The sequence below is a fragment of the Amphibalanus amphitrite genome, unplaced genomic scaffold, assembly GCF_019059575.1.
Source record: "Amphibalanus amphitrite isolate SeventyFive unplaced genomic scaffold, NRLGWU_Aamphi_draft 000000F_arrow, whole genome shotgun sequence".
Taxonomy (NCBI): domain Eukaryota; kingdom Metazoa; phylum Arthropoda; class Thecostraca; order Balanomorpha; family Balanidae; genus Amphibalanus; species Amphibalanus amphitrite.
The window spans coordinates 3,753,430-3,771,390 of NW_024881498.1; the positions used below are offsets into that span (position 1 = coordinate 3,753,430).

Here is a 17,961-nt window from a genome sequence, read left to right on the forward strand (position 1 = left end):
ACGCCAGAGCACAGCGCACAGCACACCTGTCGCAGGGCGGGCGGAGAACTTACAGCGTTCTGCAGACCTCTCCGCCAACTGCTCCGCTGCAAGCCGGCACACCACCAAACGTCTTATCGAGTCCAGAGATCGAGCCCCGCAAAACGGCGTACCTGACGAGCCGAAATCGCACCTCCCTTATCACCGCAGAACAATCAACTGGCTGACTCGGCGTTTGCTCGCCGGCCACCTCGCGGCGCCAGAGCCGCCTGGCGGCCGCCGCCGAAAACACACAGCCGGAGGCGTACTCGCCGCGGTGTGGTTGGGATTCCGGTGCCGCCGCCCAGGATCGATCGGGAGGCGAGACGGACTCGCGACGGAATCTGAACGGCGGCTGGGAGACCGTTTTTGCGCCAACTGGAAACCGAAAAACGGAGTGAAAAAGGAGAAAAATCGCGCGACTGACGCGCCGGACGGAGGTGTACGACACCGCGACCTTCCATGAGGTCGCTCTCGCACGTGCACCACACAGCCTCTGTCTCTCCCTCTCTCCAGGTGCGGTGACGTCACCAATGTCACGTCAGCTGTCTCATCCTGAGATCACCTGGATCTGATATCAGCCGCCGGATTTTTGGCATTTGTCCTTAGATGAGTGGTAGATAGGCCAAATAGTGATGGCATTACCTGGGTGGTGTCACAAAGCCTTCATATCTGTGTTTTTTTTTTCATTTGACTTCTCTTCTCTTCTGCCTTTCTCTCTGTCTCCTCTGTTCTCCTTGCTCATTCCACTTCTGTCTCTCCTCTCCACTGATTCCTGTGTTCGGCTTTCTGCTGTTAGCGTGGTGGCGCTGCTCGCAGTCGTGACACACGGCACTCCCAGCCGTTCGACCGTGCCCGCTGTGAACAGCCAGGGAGCTGTAGTGTCCCCACTCCCACCACCACCAGATAATCCCGCTCGGCGGCCTCCGCCGTACCGACACCTCAGCCCGCGGTGTTCCCGGCACTGTGCTATTACCAACAGCCACAACACAGATACATCACCGTGCCGAGCCGACCACCGCACACTGGGCCGGGGGCCCGGAAAAGTGCTAGAAATTATCTGTGATTGAGTTGTTGATCTCAGTGACAAGCAAACATGCTAAAAACGACGTGGGGCTGCTTAACCCTCGCCGGACCTATTGTCGGACCCCCCCCCCCCCCTCGGCCAGCCGAGGGGGGAGGGTTGGTACGACCCCTTTTTGCCGTTTCGCCCCTAATGGAGCTAGAGCCTCGCGGAAAAAACAAGCGTGTGCGCCGTTTCAAGACAAAACGATTGATACCCGATTTTAAGGTCCCAGGTCAACCGGTAACCTCTGAGGTGAAGTCAAAAAGCCCAAGGTAGGGTTTAGTTTTTGGTAAATAATTTCGCAAAAAATGGCCGCAGAGCAGCGATTTTGGCACCATCGTGTTCGCCTGGCTCAGGCGCGTCGAATGGTATACTTTTTGTCCGGGTGAGGTCAACTTAAGGTGTTGACCTCGAGTCAAGGTCAGTTCAGAGCCCATCAGGCCACGAACTTAATCGAAGGAAGTCGCATTGCATATCATTCGATTCGGGAGGTCTCCCCGAGTCCATTGGTGGCTTTCCCGAGTCGCTGGCTCAATTTGATCATGAGTTATTGACGAGAAACTCCTATGACCGTAGTGACGTCATAAATGACGTCACGGAAGGTCAAGAATGCAAAAGTAAAGCATCAGATCTTGCAAGGAGTGCATGAAATCACGATTCCGAGTGCTTGAGATAGTTTGAGATCATTTCATGCGCAAAAACAACAGTTTCCTTATTTCCCCATCGACTTTTATTGGTGAGGTCACGTGACCTCGAAGAGTAGCAGGCATTAGCAAAAATTGCGAGTAGGGCATGACAGAAAGATGATTAGTGGTTTGTATGGCATGGTCATTTTTAGCGGCTCGAAATAACATTTCTCAAAAAGTCTGACTAAAAAGCAAGTTGTTGTTGATTATCACTGACTTGTGTTTGGGGGTTAATAACGACTGAATTTTTTAGTTTGGGCCAAAATTTTAACAGCATTGTGTGCGTTGATCAATTCTGAGCTCAGGGACATATATTCTATTCTGATTATACGCGTTTGTATTTCAAAACTTCCAGCGCTTTAAAGAGCGCCGGGCCTTCAGTAGAGCGGCGAGGTGACAATTGCCCCTACATCATGTGGTTTACTTGCGCATATCTCGAAAAGTAGCAGGGAAAAGCAGCAAAGCACCTATATGGAACGAAAGATGAGTAATCAGAGGCTAGTATAAAAAGTTCATTTTTAGCTGCTCGAAATCACATTTTTATAAAAGTCTAATTAAAAAATTAGATATGATTTTTAATTACGTCTTGCAGCTGCTTGCAAAAAGCTAGCTTATCTTGCAGAAAAGCGATGCAATATGTAAGAATGATGTTGGCACAGTGAACAACAGTGCCCTAAACTAGTCTGTAAGGAAATTTCGTTCAAAACGACGATTGGTCAGCTAATAAATTACCACTGAAGATCATCATGAAAATCGGTAAATGTGGTGGCCACTAGAGAGTCTAAATTGTCTTGTGTTTGGTGACAACTGACGACCTCAATTTTGACCTTAGGGAAAAACTGGCATCGGAATCGTATTCTTCGATCAATTTGGGATTAAATGATACCTATTTTGTTCATATTGCGGAGAGTCAGTTTGGGGGAATTTCTAGCGCTTTTTCGGGCTGCCGGCCTACAGTGCACCGGGGTCCGACTGAGACGGAGACACTGCAGACACAGTAGACTCAGCACTCACAGCACACACACAACACACACAACAGATACACACGACAGACTCAGCATACACAGGTGGACGGAGCCACATGACAACAGACAGACACTGCACACACAACATACACAGCAGACACAACACACACAACGGACACGACAGACACAACATACACAGACGGACGGAGCCACAACAGACAGACGGACACGGCACGGCACCCACGGCACCACGGCTGAGACGGCGCCTGATTGACGGCCGGGTCTTCCGGAGCTCTCCCGAACAGAGGGCTTATCAGAAGTCCGGAGGTCTCCCGAACAGAGGGCTTACCAGGAGTCCAGAGGCCTCCCGGACAGAGGGTTTGCCAGGAGTCCAGAGGTCTCCCGAACAGAGGGCTTACCACCGGCTCTCTCCCGCAGATGAAGGGATGACCCGTGGTTCGGCCCGTCAGGTGTCACAAAATGCCGGGAACACCGCGGTCTGTCACAAAATGCTGGGAACACCGCTGTTTGTTACAGACTGTCAAAGACTGGCACACACCGCCACGAGCAGCCACGGGATGTCAAGGCTTCCCGAGCTGGCGTAGGCTGTCACCAACTGCTAAGAGCTGGGACGGACAGTTACAGGATGTCACGAGCTGTCACTGTCACAAGCAGTCAAGGGCCGTCTCGGGCTTTCCCGGGCTGCTACAAGCACAGACTGCCACAGGCTGTACATACAGCCTTTTTAATTCCACCGTGGCCTTAGCGGATGTCAGAATGGCTCAGTCTGAGTTAAATGGTTTATTATTAACAACTAGCTGGATATTTTTGACAGCAAATGTTACCCGATCGCTGGCGTGTTTAAAAATCGCTCTGCACTGTTTATTCCGCTCGCAGCCACATGTGCTCAAATATGGCCAGTTTCTGGCGTGACCGATGTTATAACGCGTGGTAATTACGGCGCTTCAGTCGGTGCCGAAAGCTGATCACCAGCTCGGCGTGACCTTCAGCTGTGGCCGTTCCGGAAAAAGTCTGCTTTCTGGGCCTGTCCGAGCGGCCGCTCCATCTGATCCCACACGTAATTCCAGTGCAGCGAGCGGCCACTTTGTGCCCATAAGCCGGCGAGCTGCGGCCAGCGACCGGCGCCGGCACGGCCGCCGGAAAAATCGCCACTAAGTGGCGGCAGGCACGAAGGGCGGCAGCTCTATCGCGCATCATCGCCGGCCAGGCGGCGGCGACGGCGGCGGCCGCCCATAACCGGAGCTCTAATGGCTCGTCGTCACCTCCTCGGCGCTCAGCCGGATTGGGTGAAGGTCAATGGCGGAAAAATGGTCGCGTCCGTTTCGTTAGTATTCATGAATGCAGCGGAGCCGCGTCACTGGCCGCCGGCCGTGCATGCGGCAGGTGTCGACACGGGCGTTTGCCGCCCAAGACCGGCCGCATTTTTACCGCCGATTGTGTAGTCGGCAGCGAAAAACTGCATATCGAAAAGCAGCACTGGCACGATACTGCAGGCTTCTGCTGAGGCGTGCCTCGAGCGGACAGCCTGGCCGCCCGCCAGCGGCGCCGGACGGCCGGCCACCGTCCCTCCAAATCCGAACCTCACCCTGTTTACCCGGCGCCGGCAAAAACAGCGGCCTGCCGGGTCGGCCGGAGAGCGGCGGCGCTGATTGGTCCGTCTCTCGATAAGGATCCAATCAGCGGCGATCCTTGTCGCAGGAATAACGAGGCTGATAAGCGATGGGGACGGATAGAGCGGGCAAACACTGCGGACGGGAGGCGGCGCGGTGGCCGGCGCATCTCGGCAGAGGAAGGGGCCAATGCTGAGCTCAGCCGCCCAACCCAAAAGACCGCACACCATGATTAACACTTCCTTTTCCATTGTTTATAGTAATAGAAGCTGCAGAAAATGAGCGATTTGAGCTTAGCAACAATTTGACACATTAAAACATTTTAGAAATAGAAAATAAAGTAGAATAATGATAAGTGAAGAATACATGAAGCTGATGGCTATCATTGCGCTTCAATGACTTCCTCGATCACATTGGTAGAAGTAAATGTATTGGATCGTTAACATTTATATCACTACTTTACCTACCTTAATAGGATAAGGTGCCTAATTAGCGACCCTTTCCGATTTGCGACCTACCTCCCTACAGAAAAACTGGCAGGAGAAAACGGGGTAAAAACATCGTCAAAAGGTCAGCCATACCTACTTTGGTTATCAAATTAAATTATTTTCCGGTCGTCAATGTTTCTGGTGGGACATTTCAGGTGAGTTTAAATAAAAATGACGAGTTTCTTATCCAAAACGTGTGTGTTTGGGCCCTCTCTGATGAAAAGCGATGCACATTAGGATGATGCACCTTTTTTATTCTGAATCGACATTCCTTTTTCAATTGATTGTCGTTTTCCCATAGTGAATCGCTCAACTGTGCACAGCATGGCGGTTAAAAATGTGTCGCAACTCATATTTCCTATTTGCGCCTGACATGGTCGCAAATAGCTCAAGAAGGGAAAGAAAGGGGAAAAGAGAGAAATGAAAATGAGGTGTTGCTGAAGCTTGCAATGTGTGGCAGGGGATGCCAAATGTCGTCACCGACTGCAGGGGTGCCGAATTCAGCGCGGACCTCGAATATCATACGAGATAGCCCGCAAAATTTGGGCTTCCGCCTTCTTTTCGCCTTCGGTGCATCTCGTGATCAGTTTTTACTTACGTAAATGTGTTGGATAAACGTCCCTGTTCGAGTGATTGAGTGCTTTGCGTATAGGTTACCTTTTTGAGATCATATTTCATCCTTTCAGGCGTCGCATTTTTTGCCATTTTTAATATGGGGAAACCCATAGACTTATTAGCGACCCTCCCCGGTCGCTAATCGGGAAGAGTTCCCTATTAGCGTTTTTTGCAATGGGTTGCCAAAATGCTCACTACAAATAAGTTAGTGAATATTGGGGCAGAAAATGACTATATTTTAATAGAAAAATGAACGGTCTCTCCGAAAATCAAGCCAGTAATACAGTGGCACCCACAGACCGTGAGCAATGACGGTTCAAATTAAGGGGGTCGCTAATTAGGCACCTTACCCTACTGATTAAGTACAGCTGCGCTTAAGTGTTGTTTGAATTTCAAAGTATGTTTGAATTTTTAAAGTATATATGGTTGCTGGTTCCTTGGTATTTATTGAAGATTGTGCGCCTATGACGTGTTCAAAATGAAAGCGGCAACTAGCAAAACAGGCCGTAATTACTACATCACTGGCCAGAATCGTTATTGAAATGGTGCAGTACCTAACAGTGCCATTTAATTTCCCTGAGGAGCGACCAAATGAAGCAGCGACGGTGCTGGCATTTGGAGCTAGGCAATTGTTGCAGCTGAGTCGATGCAAGCTATTTTTTACCATTTATGGCATTTATAAATGAACATTATTTATTAATAGTATAGTAACTGGCAGAAAGCTCTTGGATATTTCAAAAAGATATATAGGTACGCACATAGACCACATAGACCGATATATAGTGGTCTACATGGCTATAGTAATCTACATGTAGTGGTCTACATGGTATGTACTGGTGGTGTCAATCGGAACTTGAATCTTCGCAATTCCAATTTTGGCCAATGTCCAATTCGGAATTCGGTTGGACAATGACAGCAGGTTTTGGACAACTTTGGACAATCGCTTGCTACAACTCAACATTTTTAATAAGTAATCGTGTTTCACATTGATTGGCTATTAGAAAGCTCGGCTTTCATATGATTACCACTTTTGAGCTGGTAACGATACATTAAAAGCAAATTAAATAACGGTGTTGAGTGTAAACTATTGCGTAGATGTCGGACATCTTTGAACAAATGGCTGGCTTGGACATTTTTGGACGGACGGTCGACGTAAGTGTTGGACATTGGACAGACATTGGGCATATGTTTTCTGAAATTGACATCACTAGTATGTACGCAGCATAGAATGAACTTTCGCGACAAGTTCATTCTTTTCAGTTCACCATTCTTTCGAGTTCACCATTCTTTCAAGTTCAAGAGAAGTTCACCAGATTCAGAAATTTATTTCTCTTGCAGGCGAGCATTGCAATTATAGGCGTCTTATGTTGTAAAAAGCAGCGTCAGTCACTATATGAATCTGTTGATGCCTAGTGGCGAAAGCTCATGAAATTTCGGGGCTTTTTAAAATAAAATATGTTAAAGATATAAAGTCATTCACTTTTTCAATTGGTATGATCACGAAAAAAATATCCCCTCGTCTACACTGAGCTCGGGTCAATAGCTGATTACTAAGCTGACCAACAAACTTTTGGGTGAGCTTCCAGCTCGATTAGCAAATAAATGCCTAGATATCTATTTCGTGCCATTGCAATATGTAAATTCATGTCCATGTAGGTAACTGTACATATATGCACCTAGATGCTAACCACCGGTAACGCATACGGTATCTTTGTCGTGAAGTGAAATGTGAAAACCTCGAAGATATTATATCATTTGGAATGTTTGGTACGTAACTGACATGGTGAGGTCTTATGTGTGAATGTGATGAAAAACGTGTCACAGATCAGGGACTAGATAGACAATGAACTGAGCACTCCAAACACTCGTCGAATATCCCAGTTTGGCGTAACTGATTTGTAAAAGGGGCCAGGTTGGAGATTGATGAGTTGTCTGTACTTAAAGTTTTAGTGATACACACAAATATGCATTTCGCCATTTTGGAGGATATGTTAGTGAGTAGGTAGGATAAAAAGGTGTCCCACATTTCCCTTCTAACTTGCGCCTCGGAGATAATTTTTGGACTTATCAGCCGAGCAGTAGGAGTCAATCTGTCCTGGCATAAACTGGTACTTAACCTACATGCAGCGATTTAGAGCTGACACGCTAGTTTCCCTGTTACTATCGGCGTTTTTTTGCAAGGTCATGGCACCGTTACCCATGATCGGGTGCCGGTATATCAGCTCTCTCGCGGCCGCTGAAAGCTCGCGGCGCTGTGTAAAAGTCGCCGCGCTCGGGGCGATATACATCAGTGGGCCGCGCCGCGCTCCCACGGTCCCTGTCAAAAGTCAGCTCTGAGCTGTTCGTGTGCAATGTCTGCATGATAAGCAGGCGACAAAGGCGGCGGCCGTCCGTCCGTCGGCGCCTTTTAGCGGGCGGCGCGGGCTGAACCAGCTCCGACACCGGGGTACAGGGGAGGGGGGGGGACAATTGGCCGCACCGGCCCGCCATTGCCCGCGCCCGCCGCTCTCCGGCACAGCCCGATGTGCTCAGATAGCCGAGCGAGTGCGCGGCCGTCACCATTAAAGAAATGCCGACAGGCGCCCGTTCTTAGAACTCACTCTCTCGGCCGGGAGAGAAAAATGGACTTCATCAGCTGTGGCTCGCTGCAAAATCAGCAGGTCGTTTCATTGTTGGTTTAGGCATACCAACTTACTACAACATTTCTTTATAAGGAGCAAACAGTGCAATAATTAGGAGAATAGGATGAATGGAATGAATCTTAGTTAAAATAGCACGCTATATTGAGGACTGTGGAATATGTTAAGTGCATTTACATCTCTAAGGTCGCTTCTGTCACATGCTAACAGAAGGCTCCTAATGACTATTACATGTCATTCACGTGATGGTCGCATGCAAAATAGCTGAACTACATCCTTGTGTTTACACCAGGCATTTTATAACTGCCTACTAAAAAGTTGATGAAACTGTCATGATGCAACACTGGATGATTTGTCATTCGCTATCTAACGTGTATCAATATACCTGCAGCTTATATTGCATTGTTCTACGCGACAAAAGTGCGGCTAATTTTCCCCATTTAACACAGTCAAGCTTCGTTATGCAAGGCATGCAACGCTATCTTGAAGCATCATAATCACATTTGTGCTTCGTCTTATCTTTGTGTGTTCTCCTGCGTCTCAAACAAAATAACCGCATTTCTGTGGTGTGTTTACTGAGTGAATAATGGTGTCGGCTGGAACGTCTGGCGACAAACAGTGAAAGCTGGCAATGGCTACCATCTCGAGTGCAGGTGGCCGCCACCTGTGTGAAACGGCGCGTCTCCCGATTGACAACACGCGAACATTAATTTCCTATCCAAACCCACTGCAGCATCCATAAATATAGAAGAAAACGTAGCATATCTCCACAGCAGCCTCGGGCCTACCTTTTGATAGGGCTGTGGGTGTCCGGGTCAGCTCGGGTCAAAGCGGACTGGCCGACTGTTCGGGGCACACGGGGCAGCACCGGTCACCTCTCAGTCACGGCTCGGGTCGCCAGGTGCCTACGATCACTCCACTGCCGAGGCACCAGCAACAGCGAGACGCATGGTATATGGATGTCAATACATACGCACGCAAACAGCCAAACGCTGCAGATTGGCAGGAACGACGCATTTGAGCCCTCCGAGCTGCATCAAAGCACAAAGGCATGCCGCCATGGCGAGCGCCATACATAGATCTCAATAAAGATGACACGCGAGTCCTCTTCCACTGTGCCAGCTAACAGTACGGCCCAGCAATTACGAGTACATGATCCGCAAGTGCTTATCTTGTGTGTTGGGGCAAGCAATTAGCAGCATACGTGAATAAAAAATGATACTTTTAGCGGGGAGTCTACCTACTGAATTACTATACTGATAATTTCATTTTTCAACTTCAATAAAATGTACAGGAGTTTTGAAATATTTCCTCCCTAATTAGGTATAACCATAATTGTTATGGAAAACCGCATTAGCTATTTTGGTATCCAGCTCACGCCAACGGAGTACACTATCACTTGAGCTGGGGAAAAAAATACAGGCAGCTACAAAACGCCGCACGAATTCAGTATCGTGTCATGTACGAACGAAACCACAGAGCGCCGTAATGTGACAAGCCTAGAGACTTTCTAACTGTATGTACTGAAAAGACGCGGCTATGTGAAATCCCGCCATTCATGAGCACTACACATTTGCTTATATGCATAGCTCATCTTTCAAATCATCAGACATTATTTTCGATTAATACACTGACATAAATCCATGTGATAAAAATAGTTGTTGAAACAGAGATTTAGAGCAAATTTGGTCAACAAATTTGCGCTAGATTTGTACTTTCGCCAGATAACCCACGTAAAAACGGCTATTATGGCAACGCCTGTTTTTCCGCCAATTTCATAAAGTGGCTTATGTGTGATTATTCAATAAATAAGCCTAATTTGTTCTCAGCTGGATTAGCAATGGGAAAGCATCTGAGCACTTGAGACACAAGTTCAGTGAAGTTACATTTTTACAGTTCTCTCGCCGAAAGGTTCGGTTCCTAGCGGGCGTCGCAGTCTCGCGCTTGGCGGCGCAGTATTGGTGTTATCTCTTAGCGCTCCGTTAAAGTCACGTGGTGAGCGGCACAGTATACCTATCAGGCGCAATGGCGTTGAAGTCTCCACAGCCAGTGCAGGCAATGCTGCTCCGACATTTTGGTTCGTTAATTTGTATGAACGTAATTATTTGTTGTGAGTACTTTGGTACTGTACAGTCTGTCTTAAAAGTACCGCGCAAAGTGACGGTGGATCCATCAAGCCTGACCGAGAAAGGGCCTGTTTTAATTTAAAAGTCACCGACCAATTGACCTAGGGAATGGACAAGGATGTCAATTGCTTCGGTGACCCAAATTTAGCAGGCCCCTGCTCAGTCAGGCTCGATGGATCCACCGTCACTTTGCGCGGTACTTTTAAGACAGACTGTACAGAGATAGCTTGCTGAAAAGGATAGGCAATGCAGCAGCGTATGCACAATTTAAACAGCCTCTTGGCAGTGTGACACAGCCATTTCCAGTTTATGTAAAATGTAGTCCCGTGTTTACCAGTCAAGCCAGCCCCGGTCAGCCCATGTCTTAGCTCAGCTAGAAGTGCGACTCAGCCGTAGCTGGTCATGTTCGCGTTTTCGGTGCTACGCTGGTGGCTCGGCCATTAGAATTCGCCATTCGCCATTGGTACAGAGCTGGCAGTACATCGTTTAAGGTCGAAACATCGCCAATTTACATTCGAAACCTGTCCGGTCGGTGGAAGCCATTCGTGCATTCATGGTTGTGATGCTCGTTGCACAGCTGCATGATGTTCACTCCTGCCATACGATACGTGGGTCCTGGCATGAACTCAGTGATCAATATGAATGGTGAGGAACGAAGTATCTAATTCTCTCAGTCTCTTTCTTTTCATCCCTCCCCCTCTCTCTCTCTCTCTCTCTCTCTCTCTCTCTCTCTCTCTCTCTCTCTCTCTCTCTCTCTCTCTCTCTCTCTCTCTCTCTCTCTCTCTCTCTCTCTCTCTCCTCCTTTACCCGTCACCAAAAATTCTACGCCCAAGAACACTTCCATTGCGACATTTGAGATCATGGCGCTCTTTTCACACGACGTTGATTCAATCAAACGGCAAATAAACAGATATTGATTTGGCTGTGCCATAGAGGCATAGAGCCCTCTTTGGCTGAGCGCTAAAAGAAAAGTCACCCTAGAATCACTACCTTCGGTGGCAGTGGCTGTGGTGCCTGACCGGGCCTGCTGAGGTGACTGTTAATTTCAATTAATTAATACGCACCGGAACCCATGGGAATCGGCTGGAGGACGGGTGTATGTACGAGAAGGGTTACTCTGATTACAGACGGGATCACCCGGATTCCACAAAGAACCCCCTACTCCCAGAGTGGACCACCCTGCTCCTGAAACGGACCACCCCGGTCCAAAAGCGGACCACCTTGACCGGTCATGTGCCCGCAGGCGCCGCAGCCGGCGGACCACCCTGTCGATAGCGCGTGCCCTATCTCCACAGCCACCGCTGCGTCGGCGGCGGCGGTGGCAGAGAACAATGCAGAGCAGGGATACGGGGACGGGCGGTGGCGCGCTCTGCTCTTGGCACGTGCCGCGGTGTTCCCTCCCTCCGTCCCCGCGCACTCCAATTACAGACTGCGCCGCCGACCGACCCACCGCTATCGGCCATTGGTTCCGGAGTCGGGCCGGCGCATTGTCTGCCGAAGCCGTGACATGCCCCGGGGCAGCGCCGGCGCCGCCGTTCGGCCCCGGGGCCCGCGGGGAAAACAGCCCGCTTTGTCCGTCACGCGCCGGGGGCCATCGGAGGCGCGATTTGATCACACCTAGGATGGCCGACATGTCACGCCCGTTTGTCGCGCGTGCAGAGAAATTAACGGCGCCTTTAATATGTAGATTATATGCAGGATGCTTGGCGTATCTGGTCTATTGTTGGCAATATTTTGTATGTTATTTGTTCTGATTATCTGTAAATTACACGCATTTCTGACACTGTGCTGATTGTGTAAACTATCAAGCTAGGTCAATGCCCTGGTAGATACCAACATTTAATTATTTTAAGGTGTATATCATAAAATGAAGAAAAAGAGATTTAGTGCTTTTGTGCAAGTGTTCTTATCATGGTCACGTTGAATCTAGCTTTGGCTTTTGACCCGGATTTCACAGTATGGTCAAATATCAGCGTAGTTGAAAGTTTTATCGCGGAGTGCTGGGTATTTTATTCGCTTCTGTCTGAACTTCATTTCTATTCACTTGGACCAGTTTGTCGTTGTATATTGGCAGAAAAATAAATTGCAATAAATTTATAAGTAAATGCTTATTTTAAAACGTCAAAAGGTGTTCCTCTTATCGATTGATCATTGTTTACTGTAAAGTTAGGTACTACTTTAACCCGCGCCCTGGTGGGGTCTGTTTATAACGAGACCTGGTGGGGGGCTATTTTTTGCCCCCCCCCCCTCGTATCTTCGAAACTACTGGACGGATCCGCAAAATTCAAACGGCGTTCGATAGCCCTGTCAAATTTGTCGAGGGAAACCAACTTTCATTGACCTCGGGGTCACCGATGACGTCACAGGCCAGGTCAAAGATAAAATGTTTCACCGTTCACGGGGCTTCTAGGGAAAGCGCTATAACACCGAGTAAAACGCATTTTGTCGAAAATCAGCGATAAGACGTCAGTTTTCTAGTACATATGTTGCTATCAGAGGTCACTGGTCATACCAGGTCAGGTCACAGGTCAGGTCACCAAAGGTCACCAAGGGTCACCACATGAACCCAACTTTACTAAGGTTGTGCGATGCATGTTTTATGGTCAGTTTTTCATTTCCAACCCAATGGTGTTGGTTATAAGACCATCAGGTACGGTTTAGGTCACTTTCTGGTGGAGGTCAGGTCAAGGTCAGGTCAAAAAAAGTCAAATTTCAAAGTTGATATTTTTGCATAAAATGGGTATCGATTCGATGCAGCTCGTCACGGGGAGTCTAATGGTGGTCTTTGTTTTGCGCTACGAGGTCTAGAATTGCTACAAATTGAGTTTGAAAATTTGACGTCATCAATTTTGAACAGTTTTTTCGCTATAACTTCGCCAAAAAAAGAGGTATCAATCTAAAATTTGGTATGTGGATGGAAGGCGGTAAGGACTATCACATATATTCCGGTTTTTGCGAAATTCAAAAAACTTTTTGGATTTTTTGACTATTATATCCCTAAATCTATTTTTTTATTTTTGGGGGTCAAAATCAAAATAAATAAAAAATCCGAGATAGCAGTTTTGTAGCCCTGTCAATTTTACAGCTTTTATGTCCTAAACATTTTTCTGTATTTGCAAAGCTATAGGCCTGACAGCTCTTCCCGCGAAACCCTTTTTTGGGTCGAAAACGGCAGAACATGACGTCACTCTGACGTCATTTCCGGCCAACCTATCATAGATTTTGGAAAAAAAAATTGTTCACAATGTGTAAAATTGATGTCCGAGAGGGTACTGAAAGTTTGGTGACGATCGGCGCAGCGGTTCTGGAGATATATCGAAAAGTCTGGAGGGGGGGCAAAAAATAGCCCCCCCCCCACCAGGTCGCGGGTTAATGGCTAGCCTCTTTTATAAGACGCAAACACCTTCTCCGATTGCCGTCGAAGCATCAAGCATATAGAATCATCCTTTCATCGGTTTTCATTAGTTGCATGTACCGTTGCAGTGAAATGGAATAACAGCGGCCGGGTAGCACCAGCGACAATTCCGAATAGATGATGGTCGTTTTCACGACGGGTTATCTGGCGAAGGCACCAAACTTGGAGAAATCCAGCCAAATCTTTCTTACAACAAATATCTGCATGTTATGAATTTATTTCATTTTATTCAAAAATAGCAATAATGTTTTTTTATTTGATAAATCAGGTATACCTATAAGCAACTGAAGATGAGAACTGCTATGAATCAACTATGAGCCTTATTTAACTAAATCGCACCAATTGCGACCAAATGTGTGCCAGATAACCGTCGTGGGGACGACTATTGACCACTGCGATCTCACTTGTCAGCCACATTACCCTCGATCACAAAAAGCACGCTCTGTGGTGGCACAAGCCGCTAAAGTCAATAAACAGCGACTCCTCTGCATGTCCATCTTCCCATAATCCCTCTATCAGCGATCGTCTGCCATTGGAGGCTTCTGGAGCGGCTCCCTGTGTCTCAATTCTGCCAGATTAGCCGTCGGACTGGCGGGTGCCGCTGCCGCTCGGGGACAGTGCAGTAGCACGCCGAGACGGCAGCAGAGGGGAGCACATCAATTCCGAACGGCCGCCGGTCGGCCGCTGCTGCTTTAAATATACGGACGGCGACACCTCTGCCGAGCGCCGCCCTTATGGACAGTGCATGTGAGGAATCGCATTAGGCCGCTGTCGGCGGCGATGTCACCGGATCAGTATGCAGAGCGCGCCGCGGCGGTGGCGGCGCGCCGGTGACGAGCCCGGCGCGGCGCGGCGCCCCAGCCCGTGACAGGTCGTCCTTGCCCGCCCCGGCCGGCCCAGCTGTTTATGCCCGCTCCGTTTGCATATCTGAGAACATCGCGTCGCCCGGAGATGCGTATCTGGGCGCTGGCATTCGACCCTATCCGCGGGCAGCCGGCTGTTTTTATAGGGCGGCTATCTAGCGAGATCTGTCTCACACTCGGTCGGGCCCCCGGCGGCCAGCCAAAAAATGTCGGCCGGCTCGGGCTGGGACGCCCAGCGCGGCGGCGCGGCCGGCGGACGGACTTAGAGACGAGAGCTGCCAGCCTCCGCTGCCGGCCGCCCATCAATGGATAACATCTACGCGCCGCGCTACGCTATATCTAGATAACTGGCGCTGCTTTTTGGGCGTATCGGCGACCTATTGGCTGGGAGATAAGCCGACCGACCGGCCCGGTGCGGTGGCGGTCGCCCGGCCGCCGGACAGAGGCAGCAGCGCGCCTGAGAAGAGCCCCATTGTCGACCCGGGCGGCCGCGCGCCAGCAGCCCTCGTCACCACGCACCCGCCCACTCCAGCGCGGCGATCGAACCGGGCGATAGAGAGCTGCGTGCTCTCCTTTCACAGAGCTCCCGCTGAGAACGGGCTGCGATTTCACCGGGTCCCGTGAGATTTCAAACTGTTGCCGGTTTGTGGAGAGCGTTACTGTGGCATCTCCGATTCACGTCGCTCTTCAAACCAGGTTTTTGAGTGATTCTGTTTGAAAACTTTCCATAAAAGCAATAAATGCCTGGCTTTGTTGTCACTTGAACAGAAAATTCCTGGTGGTAGCATGCTCTAGGTCCTTTGTTTCATTAACTGAAATGCTAATTTCTATTGTGTAAATATCTAATGCTTGTTCGGTTATTAGCTAGGCTTAACTACTTCCATCCTAAGCTTCGAGCATAACGGTAAACCGCATCATTGCAGCAAACACTCAGAAAGCGGTGAACTCTGGTTGCAATATGATGGGATGCCCTTGAATCCAACAGCCTCATCTCGAAGATTTGGGTTTTTTTATTTTACTGCCATGAGCTGTCTTTTGGTGAAGTTTCTTTTACTTCTACGACCAAAACATGAAAGAGTTTTCGATCATATCTAGAGATCACACAGAAGATCTACGATCAAGGAAGTTATTTTGCTTTAGGTTACTGCTTTTAGAGCATGCGTGCAATAAAAATAAATAAAAATAATCAGTTGGTCTTTGCTGTAAGTTTTAAAAATGATGTGACATATTTTAGTATTTTGAATGGCAATTACTACCGGATTAATTTCTTCCTAAGTCTCTTTAGGAATTCCTTGCACTTAATTAGCAGTTCATTTGAGTCAATGATTGGCGTTAAAATTGAAGAGGCTTTCACTAGACTGGTTAACGGCTGCTAATGCAACAAGAAATTAGTAGGAATGCTCCTCTTTAATATGGACGTCACGTAAAATCATTATAGATCCACATCACAACACTCCATGTTCGCTTGAGGTGACGATGCGACATGCGACATGAAGCAAGAAGCTACTCGATTGCTTTAACGTAAAAATCAGGGAGCGTTTGTATCCTGCGGCCGGTCTGAAAGGCTGCTGAGTGCCTTATCGGTACCCATTCTCTGTAGCAATGTCGCGGACCGGTTATCGGAGTCGATCGCCACGTGCCCCATTGAGGCGGCTGTCTGGGCCGCGCCGGGTCCATTCCCAGACGCCCCCAGACACCGGTGACGGTTCGTATCGGCGGTGTATCCGAGCCGTCTCGGCGAGTGCAAGGGTGTGTGCCGCCGGGCGCACCTGGTCACTGGGGCGGCGGAATTTCTGCGAGATCGCGGCGGCACACCGGGGAGGGAGCGGCCGCTCCCCGTTCCGCGAACGGCCGGCCGCGGTCACCGGAGTCACCCCGCGGCTCCACGTGCCGCCAAACGGCACGATCGCGCATAATCTCCTATTGGAATGGCCACTATCGTGACTGGAGGGCGAGGCCCCGATGGACATGGAAACAGACTCAGGGAAATGGGCCCATGGAAACGGCCCTTCTGACTCGCCCAGAAACCTCCAGCCATTGGCGCTATTTACCAAACCGATAAACTGGTTCCGAGCGAGCAGCATTCCTTCACCGATACAATCGCTGCTCTGGTCGCCACAGCTCGTCACGAAACACGGCGCCGGCATTTTTCGACGGTCGGTGGAAAGTGGCGCGCGTGACGGTGCGTCTCGCGCGACGCCGGGCGCTCCGTGACGCCGCGTTACATCCCCGTCACGGTGCGCAGCCGGCGCCGATCGGCCCGCCGCGCCCCGCACGAGTCCGCCCTCCGTCTTCTCGCCTGTCTGGCCTGTCTCTCCTGCGAGCTGGCATTGTCTCCGACTGTCTCCGCGACCGCCGGCCACCGTCCGCTGCCATTTCACTTTTTCATCGCGACCGGCCGCTCGCGCTGTTCGGCGGGCATATTTTTTCTGGGCACGTTTATTTATTGGAAGGTCGTAGCCGGAGTCAGCCAGAATGGCCAGATAAGGATAAGATAAAACGACATAGCCGTAATCTGGAGAAATCTCCAGATAAAAACGCGCTCGTCGGCGGCGCCATGTTTGGACTCGGGGACGATATTTCCATGCGGTCGGGGCGTTGGCGGCGCGCTGGATGGATGACGGTGGCGAGGAGCGGCGCGGCACTCTGACCCGCGGCGAGCAGCGGCGCGGCGCAGGTGACGTGGGCGACGGATGGCGCGGCCACTAATGGCCTTATCTCGGTATCGGGTCGGACGGCATCATCTCGCGCTCTCGGGCCTGAGGCGGAGTTCGACGGTCATAGACCGGCCCACTGGTGGATCGAGTGGAACGCAGGGGGCAAAGACCGTTGCAGGACCCCTGTTGATTTTGAAATCATCATTCCAAAAGTTAGGGGCAATGTTCCCAGCTAAGACAAGGCGTTTCCGGCGCTCAGCACAGAACAATGGAAACATTTTGTTAGAAAACGGTGAAATGCGATACACTCTGTCCTATACCCGTATAACTCTTACATATTTAACAGATTCAAATATTATCTTTGTTATTCGATCCTTGCACACGAAATTCTTGAATGTAATTTCTGTTGTAGCATTTACCCATGTAAAGCAGGACAAAATGCATAAATGTACCGTTAAGCGATCTATCGTCCTGACATGTGACATGTCATGACACATAGCATTCTCTGCGGATGTAAATTGCCGGCTGTGCACGTGACGTTTGTTTTTATTTGTTTGATCAAACGCTCCAGCTGAGCGGATGGTGATGGATGATGACGTGGGATCAATGTATGCCAGTGCATGCATGATAAACGGTGTGCGATTGTAAGGGAGCTGCGATGTAAGCAGTGATATTGATATGGGCAATGGGCATCAAAACAGCTAGCTAGTCCGTTGGCCTTAGATCAAAAACAGCCCTGGCAACAGCCAGTGCATCATTTCATCTACTAATCTTCTTAAGCCACGTCTTGAT

At 49.4% G+C, this 17,961-nt stretch overlaps 1 protein-coding gene across 3 annotated transcripts in view; it reads right to left on the reverse strand.

The window, feature by feature from the left end:
• Nucleotides 1–234, reverse strand: part of LOC122380253 (GATA-binding factor 2-like) — a 33,853-nt gene extending 33,619 nt beyond the window's left edge. The window contains exon 1 of one of the 3 annotated variants that reach the window (XM_043363296.1): nucleotides 54–234. The gene's annotated coding sequence lies outside the window, so the exon portion shown is untranslated. The remainder of the gene's footprint in view (nucleotides 1–53) is intronic. The other 2 variants (XM_043363460.1, XM_043363375.1) reach the window with 2 other exon arrangements.
• Between the last annotated feature and the right edge of the window lie 17,727 nt (nucleotides 235–17,961).